The following is a 17,560-nucleotide window of genomic DNA, read 5'->3' as shown; positions in this document are numbered from 1 at the left end:
GGATTTGTGGCACCGAGCTGAGCCTCACAGAGGACTCAACTATGTGGGCCTTGAAGCCAAGACGGGCATCAAATATCAGTAGGAACTACTCCGAACATTCTACATTGTAGCGAGGAAAACTATCCTGGTGAATTGTATAGATCATGAACCCCCTTCTTGGGGACTTTGTTATAGAACTCTTCTTGACCTGGCAAGAATGGAGCACCTGAGCCATAAACTGAGATAGAAGGAATTATAATGAGGCAGTGTGGTCCCAGTAACTGCTGAACTCAGCATGAATGACTGGAAAATGGTGGCCGGGGAGAGGGGATGCACTTGACCCTGAACCATTATTGTAAACATACAATGACCATTGTTACTAGGAAATTCATAATAAAGGTTTTTGGGTTAGATCGCGTTATTTATAAATGTGTGGTAACCCTCCACACCCTACATGGCCAATCAGCAAAAAAAGTGTCACTTTGACAAAAGACATAATTCACTACTTTAGCCCACCGGTGTGTTGAAGAGTGAATCCACAACATTTACAGTTTGAGTACGACGAATCGCTGGTAATTACATCCAGCATCATTGGGCAATTCGCCAGAATGGTAAAGCCCTCACTTGCTCTCGTCTTAAATAGAGCAGCAGGGTGACGTCATCATTTAACTCATTTGAGGTGCAGTGATTTACAAGAATGATAAGCTCTGGTGTGGCATTCATGTTACTTTATTTACGGTTTTGTATGGGTAGCATTATTTCCGTTCCCCTCTTCCCTTGTATTCCCCTCCCCCAATAAAATTATGTTCTTGATCGGTTTCCCTATGGTGGAAGGGCGGTGAGCCGAAGTGCCCCCAATTGGTTTCTCATTTGAGAGGATACAGATTTAAGTGCGTTACTTGGTCTTTGATGTTTGTGTTGTGTTTTGGCTTTTCGAATTAATATTAGAAAATAAATGGGCAGGATTATGACAATTGGCTCTCTAAATCAGCTTCCAAGATGTGATGTCGTTTGACTACTTATTGGCAGCACTGTCATTAAACCTCCTCCTGTGGTTCGGAATTTATACGTTTTTTTGTTGTCTTACTCTGTCCTTTGAGACACATCTCCGAAATGTTGTAATAGTGTCATTTTTTTCACCTTCACAACATTGCTCGCATATGTTCTTGCCTTTCTGTAGCTGATGCTGGGAAGCTAATACACGTCATTGCCTGCTCTCGTCTCGACTGCTGTAATTATTTGCTTGTTCATGTATCTAATGATATTTTCAATAAGCTATTAGGACGGTTGGCTACGTATGGTGCGAAGACGTTCAACATACATACAAAACCCAGAGGCTTGTGTTTGGACGATATCGAAGAGATTTGAACATATTACACATGTTTTGGCATATTTAAAATCTTAAAAACCTAAGCTTGTTAAGGGATTGTAAAATATCTGTCTGTCCCTACACGAGATTGACTTTGTTGTGTTGTAGAGCCTTCAGATATCATCAACTTCCTCATTCCTCCCGTGTTTTCAAAACAGTTGCGTGCAGCTAAGAGCTGTGATGCTGCCTGAGCTAAACTAGAATCGAGCCAGGCCAAGTAACACAGGTGCCCCCGAGACCTCAAGTTAGAATCCGGATTTCAGTTCCCTATGATGAAACGACGAACTCAAGTGTACTGGTGGTTTCAGCTCAATAACAAACAAATACAATATAACTTGGCTTTTCGCTAAATGTGGGTAAATATCAGCTGTGAGAATAAATTAGTTTGTTCTCACGAGATAGTATGATGACCATTGATATTAAGTTTTAAAAATACTATATTTTTTATAGTATATATGTTTTTGCTCTTAACTGTGAATATTAAATGTTTAAGTGTTAGTTTTAATCTTAGGTTAGAAACACTTAGTCAGTGCTGCTCTCCAGTTGCCTAAGTGAAAAATGGGCTAAGTTGTGTTGCAATCCTGGCCAGATGGCTTAAACTTAATATACTAGCTAAACATGAGGAAAACCATCTATGATCAAACTCCATTGCTATCCAAGTGTGCACCTTCCATTTAAAAAGCAGCTGTAGGAAGTGAAAACTCAACATCCATGGAATGGCCCACTGCTCAAATACTATGTACCTCGGCGTAACAATAAATCGATTTCTGACATACAAGGTACATGTTGAGAACGCCATGACAAAGCTCATGATATAACATCTTCTATAAAACTGGCAAATACTAAATGGGTAACAATGCATCTCCACTCAAGTCAACTACGCTGGCTCTCTGCTACTGCGTAGTGGAATATGCCTCCTCTGCATTGGAAAGGTTTGTATGTGCAAGAAAGATTGATCCTGTGTAACACATTCTCCATCTAAAGCTGACCAATGTAGACGGCCTCTACCTCTTGGCTGGCATTGCACCTACATATATCAGAATAATGGTAGACAGCCATGCAAAATGATCATGCCAGACCAGATTCAACATAGCTGCTCTACCAGCATAAACCTGCTGCAAGAAGCAGTAGACTTAAGTCGCGTAAGAGTTTTCCAACACCATGGAACCTTTCAGCTCATCTACAGAGAGCATAAAGCTTCAAGGAGTAGAACACACGACAGAGCCACACAAACACCTGCTAAGATGAGACTGCGAGCAGCAGAGACTTCCAGAGTCAGGAGAAATAAGGGCAACTGGTGATACCCGAACTGCCACCAAACAGGTGTCAGCTGTTGTGAAGCAAACCTCAAAGTGGGGCCATCTCAACGAGGGTGAGAATACAAACTGCATCTGCAGTGAAAATCGAGTGATGCCTCATCTACGCCAGTGTTGCCCGAGAGAAACGTGCACAGCAGATTATGTAAACTCCATTACTTACTGTAATCGGGCCTGTGACCACAAATGCTTGGTATTGATCCTCCCCACTTCAACTCTCATTAATTGTCCAAAAACACCTTGAGGTATCGAGGATCACAGAGCATGGCAAATGATTTGGTGCTGGCTCATCGCGTGGCTGACTCTCCAACTTGTCTGTAGTTGCTCCTCACAACCTGAACTCAGAATCGTTCTCTCTCTGAGAGTTTGTGCACATTGTGTTATTTAAAAGTTTAAGTTGTTATAGACACGAAATTAATGAAGTTGCTGAAAACATCTTAATAAATATTTACATCAGTGCATCGGAGATTGTGCAGTGCTTGGAGATGAGAACTAATTATGTAATTTGTGGAAGTTATAATTTAGAGGATGGCTTGGTTATAGATCAGATGGTGGTGGTAGTTTGCATTGATTGATATATTGAATCTGTTAACTGTTCGATTAATGTATGGTGTGAGTCTCCCTTTGGCCGCAATATGCAAATCACAGCTTTGTGTGAGTGAGCAAATAACAGAAGAATGTGCACATTTGCTCAATGCACTCACGGCATGTGAATGTTTACATTTACCCGAACTGATCCTGACACCTGGCTACACCGCACCCGCTAGTAATTCACGTACATATGTGTACGTACAGCATATATGTGTGTGTGTACATCACCACCAACATCGGCCTCAAGTTTTCATTCTCACTGAATCCTCACCAGACATGTGCAACAAGGCAGTCGATACACTCATATCTTAATTCGTGTCTAGTGGTAATACTGTATTGGTTTCATGAATGTGGCGGCATGTTCTACAATGTGATGGTGGTGGCCATTCTGATGACGTTTACATTATTGGTGTTGGAGGTTGTTGCTATGATGGTTAAAATTTTGTGGAGGTGTCGATGGAAAATTGCCTCTTCAGGTTCACAACAACATCAACCTGAGCAGCATTTCAAATGCATCTTTATCAAGTTATCAACCTGTAATTGAACTTGCTAAGCTCTGTTAAAGAAATTATTGTGACAATTGTCCCGTATCTACAACTGACCTTGCATTGTTGTAGACTGTAGAGCTCTCAGATAAGATATTTCCTCATTCCTCCCGTCTCTCCAAGACTGGTTGGGTTCAGTCAAGAAATGTGTTGCTACACAGTGAACAAAATAACTCACATAAGTCAATAACACTGCTACATTAACATAAAACATGTTTAAGAGGCGACGATTTGGGCAAGAACGCCTAGTTAAAGCACACATTTCTATGTATTGGGGGTCTTCCTGCGTCCATCTGGGGACGGTGAAATGCCCTTGATTCGAGAGACCAAGTGAGCTGAGTTATGTAATGCTGAGAAAACAGGGCAGTTTGTAGGTAGGTGAGTTGATAATGGAAACGATAGTCCGAAGTGGAGTGCCTTCTTTATGGATAATAATAGGGGTTTTCCCCTTTTTTTCTGGCAACAAAACTGAAACCTTTTTACAAGGAATCATGTGTGCATTAACCACAATACTTGTGGTCAAAATGCAAACAAAAAACACACTGATAATGTATGCATTGTCTTTGAAACTGATTGGTCCACACCAGAGACGGCTTTATTTTGAGCCTCATCTCAATTAGTGCTAGACCAGGGGACGCCAAAATGCGTACAGCTCAAAGACAATGCACTATCAAAGTAATGAGGGCTCGGGGTAAGCATTTACATCATTAGACCTCCTTTGCCAGTACCAAAATATAATAATAGGGTTTTACCCCTTTTTTCTGGCAACAAAACCGAAACCTTGGTGTGGACCAATCAGTTTCTAAGACAATGCATATATTATCTGTGGGCTCTCTTGATATTGTTTTTTTCTAAGACCAAGGTACTCTGCAAACCTTCGGGCTACTATCAAAGGTTTGTTCATGAAGCCATCCATATATATAAACATATACATAACTTCAACCGAGAAGATGGATACAAATTGAGAAATCATTGGAAGGATGTTATTAACCAGGTAAAACCGTACATGCTTCTCTAATCAAAATACATGCAGGATATTTTGATGCCATCATGACCGAGTCACCTGAGGCAAAAAAGAAATACGTCCCACCTATAAGCAGTCTTGTTACTTTAGGGGCCGTCCATAAATGACGTCACGCACCTAGGGGGGTGGGTCAGACATTTGTGACGATGTGTGACGAGGGGGGGTTGAGAAATGTGACGTCACATCAAAATGCGCAACTTTAAATAAATATAGACAACACGTTCTACTTAATTAAATAGACTTTTTAATAAATGTTTTCTCCTACAACATCAGAGTGCAGTGCCACATTAAATACGCACTACAATAACAATAGTTTAAAGCGATTTGAAGCATTTTTTTTTTGGGGGGGGGGCAGAGCTTTGTGACGTCATATTTGAGGGGGGGGGGTCTGACTTTTTGTGACGCCATGTGACGAAGGGGGAGGGGTCAACAATCGTCCAAAATCGCGTGACGTCATTTATGGACGGCCCCATAAGCAAAAACTCGTCGAACAATCATCATTAGCCCACTGATTCCCATGCTAAAAGCTGAGCTACGTTATAGCACAATAATCTTCCCCTCTTGAGCAACTTTATTACCGTGAGAGATACAAATTATAATAAAAAAATAAAGTATTAAAACATCAAATGTAACACCACACATGAAGAACTAAAGTGCTCGCAGGTGCCACAGCTCCCCACACCCTCCCCTCCACCCCCACCCCCTCCCCTCCACCCCCACCCCCTCCCCTCCACCCCCACCCCCTCCCCTCCACCCCCACCCCTCCACCCCCTCCCCCCCTTCCCCCACCCCTCCCCCACTTCCCCCACCCCTCCCCCACCCACCCCGCCCCTCTCCTTCCTGCTGCTGCTACTGGAGGAGACTTCTTGATGCCACTGCTGGCGTCAGGGCCTGAGGCTGAGAGAGCGGCAGAGGAGGCGACACGGGGAGCCGGGCTGCGTCTGCGCGTGTCAGGGGCGAGAGACGCGGGCGACTCGACACTTCACAGCGTGGGTGAGTGCGGGGGGTTTGTGGTGCGTGGGAGACGGTGGGTGGTGTGACACTTCACAGCGTGGGTGAGTGCGGGGGGTTTGTGGTGCGTGGGGGATGGTGGGTGGTGTGGCACTTCACAGATTGCGTGAGTGTCGGGAGTGTGTGGTGCGTGGGTGACGGTGGGTGGTGTGACACTTCACGGCGTGGGTGAGTGTGGGGAGTTTGTGGTGCGTGGGGGATGGTGGGTGGTGTGACACTTCACAGCGTGGGTGAGTGTGGGGAGTTTGTGGTGCGTGGGAGACGGTGGGTGGTGTGACACTTCACGGCGTGGGTGAGTGTAGGGAGTTTGTGGTGCGTGGGGGACGGTGGGTGGTGTGATCCAGATTATAAACCGCCTGTGTAGTCTACACGGGGTCTTTTTATTCGTGTTAACGAATGTCTCTCTCTGTGTGTGCAAGATGGCGTAGCACGTGTGAGTGTGTGTGCACGGTGGGCGGTAGGGAGGTCAGTGTGTGTGTAACTCAAATGAGTACCTGGGGCGGTGTGTAAAGATCGCACACAAAGGCGATCCGGCGTGGTTGTGACAACCGACCCCCTCGTGTACTATGCCGGCCTTCATAGGGGCTCAATAACAGCACTTGCCCCACCAGTCTGTGGAGATACATGGGGGATGTTTGTGTTGGAGCTCGTGCTGTAGGCACGGAGGAGGCTCGTGAAGGACGCTGCTCCTAGGCAGTTTATTTTACTATCATATCCAGGTCTGGTTGTGGATTTGATTATTTTTCTTGCGTTGTCTCTTTGATCCATATACGACTTGGCGAGATGTTTCCTGCTTCATTCTGGTGCATTTGCTGCTTTTTTCAGTGTATCTACACTGGGCGTGTTGGTTGGATTTGGTGTTTGTCACGTGAGTTTCAAAACAAAACGATTTTATTTACCAGGTAAAATCCACTGAGCTATTCGCATTTTCAGAAGCGACCTGGCCACAAATGATAGCCCAACGAAGTGGCTTGTCATGTGGACATTTGAAAGACAGCCAAATAACCAAAACACATGTTTCTAAGTGTGGAGGGGAAAACCGGAGGACCCAGAAAAAAATCCTCGCGACCATGGGGAGAACTTGCAAACTCCAAATATGCAGGCGTCAGGGTTTAGATTTAACCCACAACCTCCTGCATACGAGGCAATGGAGATATCATCTCGCCACCGCGGCGTCCCATATTAATATGACGCGGTATTCTGGTACAGCGCCTGGTGGCCTTGGTCACTTTACTGCCCTTTGCATCACTGTAATATATGGTCAATCGTATTTTTAAGGAGAAGTGCTTATTTAAACGTCACGGTGTTTTGTTGCAGACTCCATTGACTCCCACCTCCCTATTTACAGACATTGTCAATGGGGGCTGAAGTCTGTTACTCGTGCCCAGTCAGTCAAGTGAGGGAGCAACCAACCCCCACTGTCCCCTTCACCCCGTGGTGTTGCCTATGAGACTCATTCCCACGTAGAAGCCTAAGTTTACAATGACTATATACTGGAGTGGAACCCACCTCGCTGTAAATGTTTGAATGCAATTAAGAACTCGCTTTTTATCAAGTGTGCCAAGCAACTGGGAGTCTTGTCTTCCATAGTACAGTACTAGATTTGTTCTGTTTCGCCTGTTTTGTTGGTGAAGCTACGGTCTTGTTTATGATCCCTCCACTGGCTCCCGCTTAATTTGTGAATCAAAATAAAAGATCGCCGTCTTGAAAATCCTCACTAGTCTCACTTCTGCCTGCCACCCCCTATCATGGGTCCCCGTTGTGGCGAGATGTTAATTCCCTAGCCTGGTATGGAGGAGGTTGTGGGGTCGGTCCTGACCCTGATGCCTGTTGTATATTTGAAGTTTGAAGTTCTCCCCGTGGTCGGGTGGATATTTGCTCCGAGTCCTCCGGTGTTTCCCTTCCTTAGAGGGGGAAGGGTGGGGGAGAGATACTAGGTGGGGGGGGGATTATAACCCAAGCAATGAATGGGATAATAAATAATATACAGAACAATATAAGCTGTGAGCCTGCCTCTGCCTTTTTCCTTTCTGGGGACAACTTTCGTTCAGAGTCTGGTAGAGTGGTGTGATTCCTGTCACCCTTTCCTCCTCCCCATCCCCCGTCCACTGGTTACTGTCTTTCCTCAGTACGTCCAGGTGTTTCATGTTACGTGGGATTCTCAAGGAATGCGGCCCATATCACCTCATTCTCGTTTTTTGTTCCCCTTAAGCTTGTAGCCGAGGTGTTCCATTGCTCACAAGGCCTTTAGAGATCTCTACCAAGGTCTGCCGTTTCCCAGGATAGTTTTCCTTGCCATGGTGTAGAACGCTTGAAGTAATGTGTTTGTTGGTGTTTGGATACTCCCACCAGTTTCACGCCCCACAGGGATGAATCCACTGAAGGGTCGACCTCTATGCCACAGATCAAGTTGAAGTAGTTGGCAATGGTCCAGTAAAACTCTCCAATCCAAAAAGCATGCGGTTATGTCTGTGTAGTGCATTGTGGGCATCTGAGATAACCTGGAGAAGAGATAGAGAATGTTGCACTCCGTTTGTTAGTTGGGTAAACTCCATGCATGAATTTTAATGGGATAACTTTCAAGGGGAACGACAAGGGACCAGTTGCCAAGGCTCGCTATATCTGGGGGTGAGGGGTGGATGTCAGACCCCAGCAGTGCTTCCCACAGTTTCTTGGGTGTTAGTCTGATCTGCTCGTCCCCTGAGTCAAGGTGATGGCACCCCTTCACGCCTTTGCTAGTTTGTGCTTTTTCTCGATGAGCCAATCCATTATGGGGTGGGTGATCTTGGCAAAGTTTTTGTTTACAGCCTTGGTGATGGTGTCCCTGGTTTTTAGCTACTTGTAGAAGTGTGACTGCGGGATATGATGTCGTGCCTATATAAGATGGAAATAATACATTTTCTCTTCTTGGGTCAACAGGTCCCTGATCTCAACAGGTCCCTGATCTTATCAATACCAGCAGCTTTTCCATGCTGGCTAATTAATTACTTTACCCTCTATTTTAACGGATGCAGAGAGGGAAAGAACGGGATCTGTCTATTTCGGCAGACTCGGAGGATGGTGGCAACGGTCCAGAGTGGCTTGAGGCCCCATGGATTATCTTTGATGGGGGGCGAGAGAACAATTCTGGAAAGCTAATAGGGGCTGATGGAACATGCTTCCCACTTATTCCATATCACCCTCTTTTCTGGGTTTATCCAGTGGTTGATGTTCAGTTTTATGCTTAATGGTTATTTGATGAAGAATCTAATTACAAATCTCAGAGAACATAGATGCAGAGAATCGCGTGGCAGAGAATGGCAGCACAAGAGTTTTCACCGACCATCTTCTGGAAACCCCTCGGGGTGGCCTCACTATCCGTACCCACGAGGAACCACACTGCCCCACACTCTCGTTGTGAAATGGGTACTCATCACATGATGGTAAAAACCCGTTATAATATTTTCTATATAGTACATGATGATATAATTTCCCCGAGGATAATCATCAACGTGAGAGTGAAGTATGGTCAAGAAACATCCACGACTTTAAAAACATGTGGATTCCTGCATTAGTTTATCTCCATTTATATAAAAGGCAAAGTTGTGAATGTTTGTCTGTTCAACATGTTTAGCGTACTTCCCGACATGCAACAAACTTGAAATTTGCCATGTCGGTAATTTCCAAACTGTACACCATGCAGAAATTATAAAAAATAACTTTTTTTGGGGGGGGGGGGGGGGGGGAGCTCAATAATGCATATTTTTTTTGCACGGCAAGTGAGCTCTGACGTCAAATCTGTCACGTGACCCTCCCATGTGGAAGCGTAACGTATTGTAGTGTCGCGGTTAGCGCGCCGCGCTACGAACCCGGTGACCCGAGTTCGATTCTCGCTCACGGCCACCACCGGTTACGATTATTTTAACCGGTCCTGGGCCTCCCCTAGGTTGACTCAGCCTCAAACGCGTAACTGTTGTGGTGTGTCAACATCGCCACTGGGGAGACAAAGGCGACCGGGCGTGGTGAATCCAAGTCCCGGGCGAAGCCGGGTAGTAAAGCTAGTACAAAATAAATAAAGCTGTCTTATTATAGGCTTCAATCGCCTGCGATGTGATGACTAGACTGGTGGCCTTTTATGGGTGCTTGAGCCACATTGTTTATGAATGATGTATTATTAAATGGAGCAACTGTTTTAAGTCAATTGCTGATGAATACGTTCAGAATAGATCCTACAGCCTGAACGGGATGATCTCGCACAGTGGAGATGCTAACGAGAGACAATTGAGGCTCAGTCATCTCTCATTTTCCACAATGTGTGAATTGGCGCTCAGAAGCGGCTCCTCATGGGCGGCGCCGATGTCACAAGTCGAGGAGACTGAAGTGATATGACAAAGGGCCATTGCCTGAATCGCCTGTTATTATAAATATTTTATTTTAAAGCAGTGTTATCGACGAATGTAAGTTTTTTTTTCTGAAGATAAATAACATCACGATGGGGGGAGATAGGGGGGGGGGGCTATAGGGGCAGGGCTGAGGTGGCGCTGCTGATGTTGAGTCAAATTTTATCAGTGTCTTGTGCTAGAGCTTAGGGGCTATGCCACGGGGCGAGGACATTTGGAACACGGATTAGAATGCACGTCTCATCTTGCCTCATGCTTTTTTTACTATCTCCATCAGTGACAGAATCAATCAATGCAGCAACGCTGCTTATAATATGAGTATAGTACTTTGAAGCGTGTAAAAATGGTAACGTACTGTAAATCGTATTTTAACAGAAACATTGTCTATTTAAATGTTATGGTGTTTGTTGAAATTAACTCTATTGGCTTCCACCTCCCTCTTCACAGAAATCGTCAATAGAGGCTGAAGTCTGTTACTCGCGCACAGTCAGTCGAGGGAGCGATAGCCCCCACTGTCCCCTTCAGCCCGTGGTGTTGCCTATGGGACTCATTGTCCCGTAAAATCCCAAGTTCACAATGTCGATAAAAGCGACACCTTTGTTTAATAACGATCCATTAAATTAGTGGGACTTTATATCGTGGGACAGTCTTGTCTTTGGTAATACTGTACTCATCTTTTTTTCTGTTGCCTGTTTTGTTAATTGGTAAAGCTGTGATTGTGTTTGATCCCTCCAATGGTACCCGATTCATTTCTGCATCAAGCACAATATCCCCTTTACTGTCTTCAAGATCATCCATGGATCCTATTTGCCTCTCCCATCGTCTCATTCCCCTCCCCTCCCAGCGCTCTCCTATATCGTCCCTACCATCTCGCTTTAATCTCCTTGACTCATTCTCCGCCCAGCAACCAAGGCTTCCTGTTGAAACTTACAGTCAACCTTTATTCATTCGGAGGCCATTCATTCCCATTTCTTTTGATGCAATTCTCTGGGTCTGCCTCTTACCATCCACCAATTTTTCCTGCGATCATCACTGTCTGTTCTCTCTTTATAAATGTAGTCTGAATGTACACCTCCTTGTTTACAATGATGATCTTATCTCACTGATGTGGACAGCACCTTGACAGATGCTCTGTAAATGTACTCTAATTGATTATTTCTCATTCCGCAGCCCCTACTTCCCTTCCATTCCCGTCTCCCCTCGTACAATTTGACTGCTCAGCAGATGATTTCAGTCATACCCCACTTTGTTCGTCAAGACTTGCTTGAGGCAAATATAAGTATGGTCCAACAACTTTTACGACTGACACGGCACGAGTAAGATTGCATGCAGTCCAACCAAAAAGGCTTCATCATTGAACGCTGGTTTCAAGCCTGCCCTACACACGTGTTAAAAGATCCTACTCACCCATGTGATGATAGTTGAGCCTCTGGTTGTCAGCATTTCTGCTCTGATATTGCAAATGTTGGATACTTTGATTTTTTTCATTTTTCTTAGGGTGCCTCTCACTTTATCCTCAAATGGCTCAAAGCAGAAGGTGTAGGGTCTTCGGTTGCTGTGGCCTGCATGAGCTCTTCAGAGGGATATGACGAAGAGCGATTCTGCAATTGGGAGCATAATTCTAGCATGCTAGTTTCTGCCTTCAACTGCTGAGGAGTTTGCCACTGGCATTTGTAATTGCGCAGGAAATATTGAAGCAGGTTCCCCTGAGCTGACTGAAGTTTGCAAAGTCATCTTTGATTTGACTGTTTTGAGAGTTATTATTCAACTGCTGCAGCTTTTCCCTCTGGCCTCCTCTGATCATGCCAGATCTGAGTTTTGCATTGCCTTCTTCGGTCCTTGTAGTTTTCGATGGGCCCTTGTAGCAGTTTTTACGTTCTTTTACTTCAATTAAACACCAAGTTTAATCACTCATCCATTCCTTCCGAATATTGCAACGGGTTGTTGGGCACGTCTTGGCGGCGTTATTTACATAATCTTGAAATTGGTCCCAAACTGTCGGTTCCTCATTAGACAGGAGCGTGCATTACCACTGCCCACCTCCACATTACAACCATCCACACCATCAAAATTATATCCAGTATAAACTTTATAAGCTTTCGTTGAACTTCGAGCATACTACTAAGAAATGGGGTTTACGTTCATCCCCACAAAAGAACAAAGCACCTGCCTGGGTATTCTGTGTCATCGTATTCTCCCGTCCCTCCACTCCCCATGAGGAGTGGGGCAGTTTTGGACAGAGCGGAACATTTTTTCATACCTGGAAAGGGTGCTTATGACCAGCTCCAGTTTGGCAGCAGAGGTCATGCTCGAATTGCTTAGTTGCATAACGCACTGAATGCTGCATGGCCTGTCGCTCCACGTAAATATCTGGGTCTTCTCAGCCAGATATCCCATCCCTTCTTTACATTTGAGAAATGTGGATCACCTTTTTAAAGGAACATCTACACTAGTTTTGCATATTATAGTTGTTTTCGATCCACCGTGGGATTAACAAACTGGATTGTGTGAGCAGCTTATATCCTTGAAAGATCTGGACAAATTCACATCAGGTAAATCTAAGGCAGGTGAGGCAGCATTGGCTGGGTTATGGAGCCCAACTGCCCAGTCACTGCGTACCCAAAACAGCTTCTGTTTGTCCAGATATGAGGAGCCTAACGCTATAGACAAGACTTTGACTGCTGTGTGACAGAAGGATGTGGAGCTGCTTTGGCTTGCCAACAGCTTGTACCAGTGGTTTCAAGATCAGCCTCTGGAGAAGTTTAGTGAAGGATTTCTGCCTCCAGTAATAACGGAGGGCGGAGAAGTGATGCTCAACGAGCGACGTGCAGGATGAGTAAAATGCAGCAAATTGAAACAGTAGGGAGCACAGGTGGTGTATCTGCCAGTCATCCCTGTCACTCAACCTATGGCACCTTTATCCTGTAACCTCCTGCCCATGAGCCTTTGACAGTCCACATGACCTCAATGTGCACTTAGCCTGGCACAAGCACTTTGTTGACGTCACCAATTTTGAGTGGCGAATGGCTGTTATTGTTATTGTGTGTATGTATCCACCCCTTCATGTGCTGTACTGGCCTTCTTAGGTGCTCACTAGCAGAAATAATCCCAATAATGTAAAAAACGACATGGGAGATTTTTCTCGTTTGTATCTGTGTATCTTTGCATGCATAGCCTATGTGCGTGTTTGTGGTGAGCCATTATGCACAACAAACTCAGCCTCAGTTATCAATAGCTCATGGTATCTACACTGGTTTTGGGTCCTCTAGGTTGAGTCTGCATTAAATGAGTGTCTGGTATAATAGGTAATCAGTATAACCTATGAGACAAACGTGGCCAGGTGTGGTGCTGGCCATTTCTACCCCACTTTGCGTGCGGGTCTTCAAAGGGGCTCACTAACAGCACTTGACCCACCAGTCTGTGAAGCTACATGGGGGATGTTTGTGTTGAAGCTCGTGCTGTAGGCATAGAAGACGCTCGACAGTTTATCCTCTGTAGGGAGCACGCATCTGCTGTGTGTAGCGTGGAGCTGCACGATAGTGAAACCAATAGAGTTGTTGCGCCTTGGGCGTAAACATCAATGTATGTCCATTTGCCAGGGGTTTTTTGTTATAATTCCTATGGAGATGTGTGCTATATGAGAGAAAAAGCGACTGAGCCCACGCCCTCACCCCCTTCTCCCTATTGCATTATCTCCTCGTATTATTTGACTACTCATAAAATCATACGTATGTAGTGACACCGCTGGATGTCACTGTGCAGAGCCGGTCCTAACGAGGCACGGCATGCGGTGTAATGACATAACGGAAGGGAAGGAATGATCGTGGCCGAGAAGACCCGAGGCTTCGTGCGGAGCGACAGACCAGGTAGCTTCCACTCAGCATTACGCAAACAATGAAAAGATAATGCCACTCGACTGATTCGGTGTGAGACCTCTGCTGTTAAACCGGAGCTGGTCATGAGTACACAGCCCAGGTATAGGAAACGCTCCACTCTCTCCACAACTGCCCCATCACCGATTGGGAGTTATGGGGGTGGAGTGCCCGATGGTACAAAATACCCAGGTGAGTTTTTCGCTTTGGTGGGGTTCATGGTAAGGCCCCACCTCTTAGTGGCACACTCCAGTTTCAGCAGCAGCACCTCCAACTCCTCTGAGTTAGCCGCAATTACCAGGTCATCGGCATACATAACGTGGTTGACCAATAGGGAGCCATCCCTTGAGCGCACCCGGGTATCGATCAGCCTCCGATTGTGTCTGTACCAGATGGAAAATCCTCCGGTTCAGCTACTGAAGGCTTCATGAACTACGTGGTCGAAATAGATGTTAAATAATGTGGGTGCCAGAAGACATCCCTGTCGCACCCCAAGGTGTACAGGGAATGGCTCTGACTCCTGGCCACGTAGTTTTATCCGGGTCCATTCACCATCATGAAGGTTCTTAATGAACGTGAGCAGAGGTTCAGGGACTCCGAACGCACGAAGAACAACCCAGAGCCCAGGCCTACTGATGGTGTCATAGGCCTTGACCAGGTCAATGAAGCAGAGTTGTAGGTCTTGTTGAAATTCCCTACACCTCTGCTGTAGCAGACGGACAGAAAACATGGCATCAGTGCAGGACCGCCCTTTCCTGAAACCGCATTGGGTCTCCACAAGCCTCTCCTCAGTGTGCCTAGCAAGGCGATGTTGAATAATCATTGTCAGGACCTTTCCCGGCACATTGAGGAGTGATATGCCCCTGTAGTTGTTGAAGTCTGTGCGGCCCCCCTTCTTAAATAGGAGGACTAGCAGGGCATCCTTCCAATCATGCCGATCCTGTCCAGTGGCCCAGACTGTTGTTATGATGTCATGTAGGGCAGTCTGTGCACAAACGCCACCCTCCCTCAGCATTTCGCCTGAACGGTGCCTTTCCTAGTCTCAAACTCTGGATCAGCCTTAGTTCTTCCTCAACAGATGGCACCTCAGCCAGCCTCTCACAGGGGGTGACTTCCTTTTCAATATTTGAGGCACCGCAGCCTCAGCAGGGTCATCCCCACTTTGTCCCATGATGTTTTACAGGATCAGGGATTTTCCATCCCCCAGGACCTCACATAAATGCTCAGTAAATCTGCAAACCTGTTCCTGGGGGTCGGAGAGATTGGATCACTGTTCTTTCCCCTAATGATGGTAATAGGTGGGGCACTGGAGGTTACTTTTTTGATGGAGTTAAATAGGGATTTGTGATCGTGGACCATTGAGGCAGACTCCATCTCCTCAGCAACCGCGACCAACACCCATCCTTGCAGCGCCTCATGGCTCTCCGAACCTCCGAGCGAAGGCTACGGTAAGCCTCATTCACTGACGTGGGATGCTGTAGACGATTAGAGTGGGCCTGATGCTTTTTCTCAACCATCCTGAACACCGCCTCCGTCAGCCAGGGTCTCTGGGGAGGTCTGGGACGTGTACCCCAAACAGCCATTGCAGCTGCATGAGTCTCTGCCTGTATCTAGTGGCTTTTCATGGACAAACGCGATTTTTAATACAATATTGCAGACCTCACCAAATGCGGTGGGTTACGTTCCTGTAAAATGCCGTGTTGGACAAAGCCGCATTAAACAATTCATAGACAAATAGGTTTGCATTCCTGGGTCCGAAATGATTACTCCCTCCGTCTGTTTAGCCGATTCTACGAGATTTCCACCCTCATTGTGCTAAAAGATGTTGAGTTGCTCTCCATTACTTGTGAGTGTGTATACTTTTTATTTTCCAGTTTCACCCCACTCAGTGCCTCTTTTCTCCCTGTAGTCTGGAGGGCTGCTCACTGAAGGACAAATCGATCCCAGCTCTCCATGACATCATAATCACCAACAAAGCATTGAGGGAGCTCAGGTAAGTTATGCTGCTCGTGTCTCATACGCGCTCTGATTGTTGCTACAGACAAAACAACTTTGATTCGTCATTAACACTGTTGCCTTAGAATAAAACATTAAAAAGGCAACGTTTTGGGCAATGGACCTTGATAGCATGTTTGTGTGCTATGAGAGCCATTGCCAGAAGTGTGGGGTGAGTAGTGGAGTCTATTCCAGTCCATTTAATATTCTCTTTGGTTCTTTCGGTAAAGTCACGTAGAAAATAAAATCAAATAATAATGGAATAGACGTTTCGATTGCAACAAGCAACCGTCATCAGGTACACCACCGCACATAACCACAGGCGTTATAGGCAGCAGAGCTAAGTTGCGGGCAACAGACTGCAGTGTGCAACACAATCCACCGTTGAACTATTCTACGATCCTAGATCTGCAGTCCCTGCCATCACAGACCTGCCATGACCCGCGTTGTGAAGTATGGTAAAGTAGCTCTAATAGCATGAGGAGACCTTCATCCAGCGTGGTTGTTGTGGGCTGCGTGGGTCTCGAACTGTGAGGCGCTGCCCGAGTCTCCGTGTGAACCCACGTCAGCGTGAACCTCTCTCTGTGCTGCAGGGTGAACGACAATGACTTCAGTGAGGAGGGGAAGAAGGAGCTGAGGAGCAAATGGACTCCCAGAAGAAGCCTGCAGTTGTAGATTTATGCCGATAGGCGACGCTGGCGCTGCAACAGACGGAGCTGCCCCACGCGCGACTCGCACAGCAGCCCGGCGCATTTAACCTCAACAACTCCGATCACCGGCACCGACTCTGAGCCTGACTGAGACGACAATGAGCGGGGAGCTTTCTCTCTCTGTGAACCCCACACGAAGCCCAAGGGTGGACGCGGCTCCGAGATTCTGATGAGCGTGGTGATTCCGATGATGTGTAACTGTATTTATGAATGTGGTGTAGGGAAGCGATGTTGGGGCTCGTGGGGGAGGGGTGGCAGGGGGAATGCGGAGGGTTGCGGGGCAGGGGGTGATTTTCAATGGTCTGGCAGCTCACCTGTTACTTCACGTAGCTACCACATTTTCATAAATTTCGCATTTGTCACAATGCCATACACACCATACAAATCGTACACCTAATATTTTTTTGCTTATAACTTGCCCATTGATTTCATCTTCATTCTTGTGTCAACTCACATTAAAATATCTTTTTTTATTGTGTGAACTCACGTTCAAATACACCATTTTTTTAAAATATCACCTTCCTATTATTACATTACTTATTTTCACTTACAGCGTTTGTGACTGCAGGATTTCATATTCTTTGCCGCCTGGGTAAAACTGCATGGCCGGGAGTCGGAGCCATTCCCTCTACACCTTCGGGTGCGACAGGCATGTCCTCTGGCTCCCACATTAATTTACATCTATTTTTTACCACGTACTTCCTGAAGCCTTCTATCTGCTACAGCTACAATTGGAGGCAGATCAATGCCCAGGTGTGGTCAAGGGATT

General features: G+C 46.0%; 1 protein-coding gene across 5 annotated transcripts in view; it reads left to right on the top strand.

Annotated features, from left to right (window-relative positions):
• Positions 1-17,273, top strand: part of LOC116937957 (NACHT, LRR and PYD domains-containing protein 3-like) — a 98,767-nt gene extending 81,494 nt beyond the window's left edge. Inside the window, exons 1-4 of one of the 5 annotated variants that reach the window (XR_012931038.1) lie at positions 5,642-5,817; positions 13,977-14,080; positions 15,996-16,079; positions 16,675-17,273. The gene's annotated coding sequence lies outside the window, so the exon portion shown is untranslated. Of the gene's footprint in view, positions 1-5,641; positions 5,818-6,048; positions 6,066-6,290; positions 6,704-13,976; positions 14,081-15,995; positions 16,080-16,674 lie in introns of those variants that run through there. The other 4 variants (XR_012931036.1, XR_012931039.1, XR_012931040.1 and 1 more) reach the window with 4 other exon arrangements.
• Positions 17,274-17,560: the final 287 nt, after the last annotated feature.

This window comes from Petromyzon marinus, chromosome 79 (assembly GCF_048934315.1).
Source record: "Petromyzon marinus isolate PM22_M1 ecotype Great Lakes invasive population chromosome 79, UKy_Petmar_22M1.pri1.0, whole genome shotgun sequence".
NCBI lineage: Eukaryota > Metazoa > Chordata > Hyperoartia > Petromyzontiformes > Petromyzontidae > Petromyzon > Petromyzon marinus.
The sequence above is the reverse complement of the archived record's forward strand: the minus strand, read 5'-3'. Positions and strand labels throughout refer to the sequence as shown.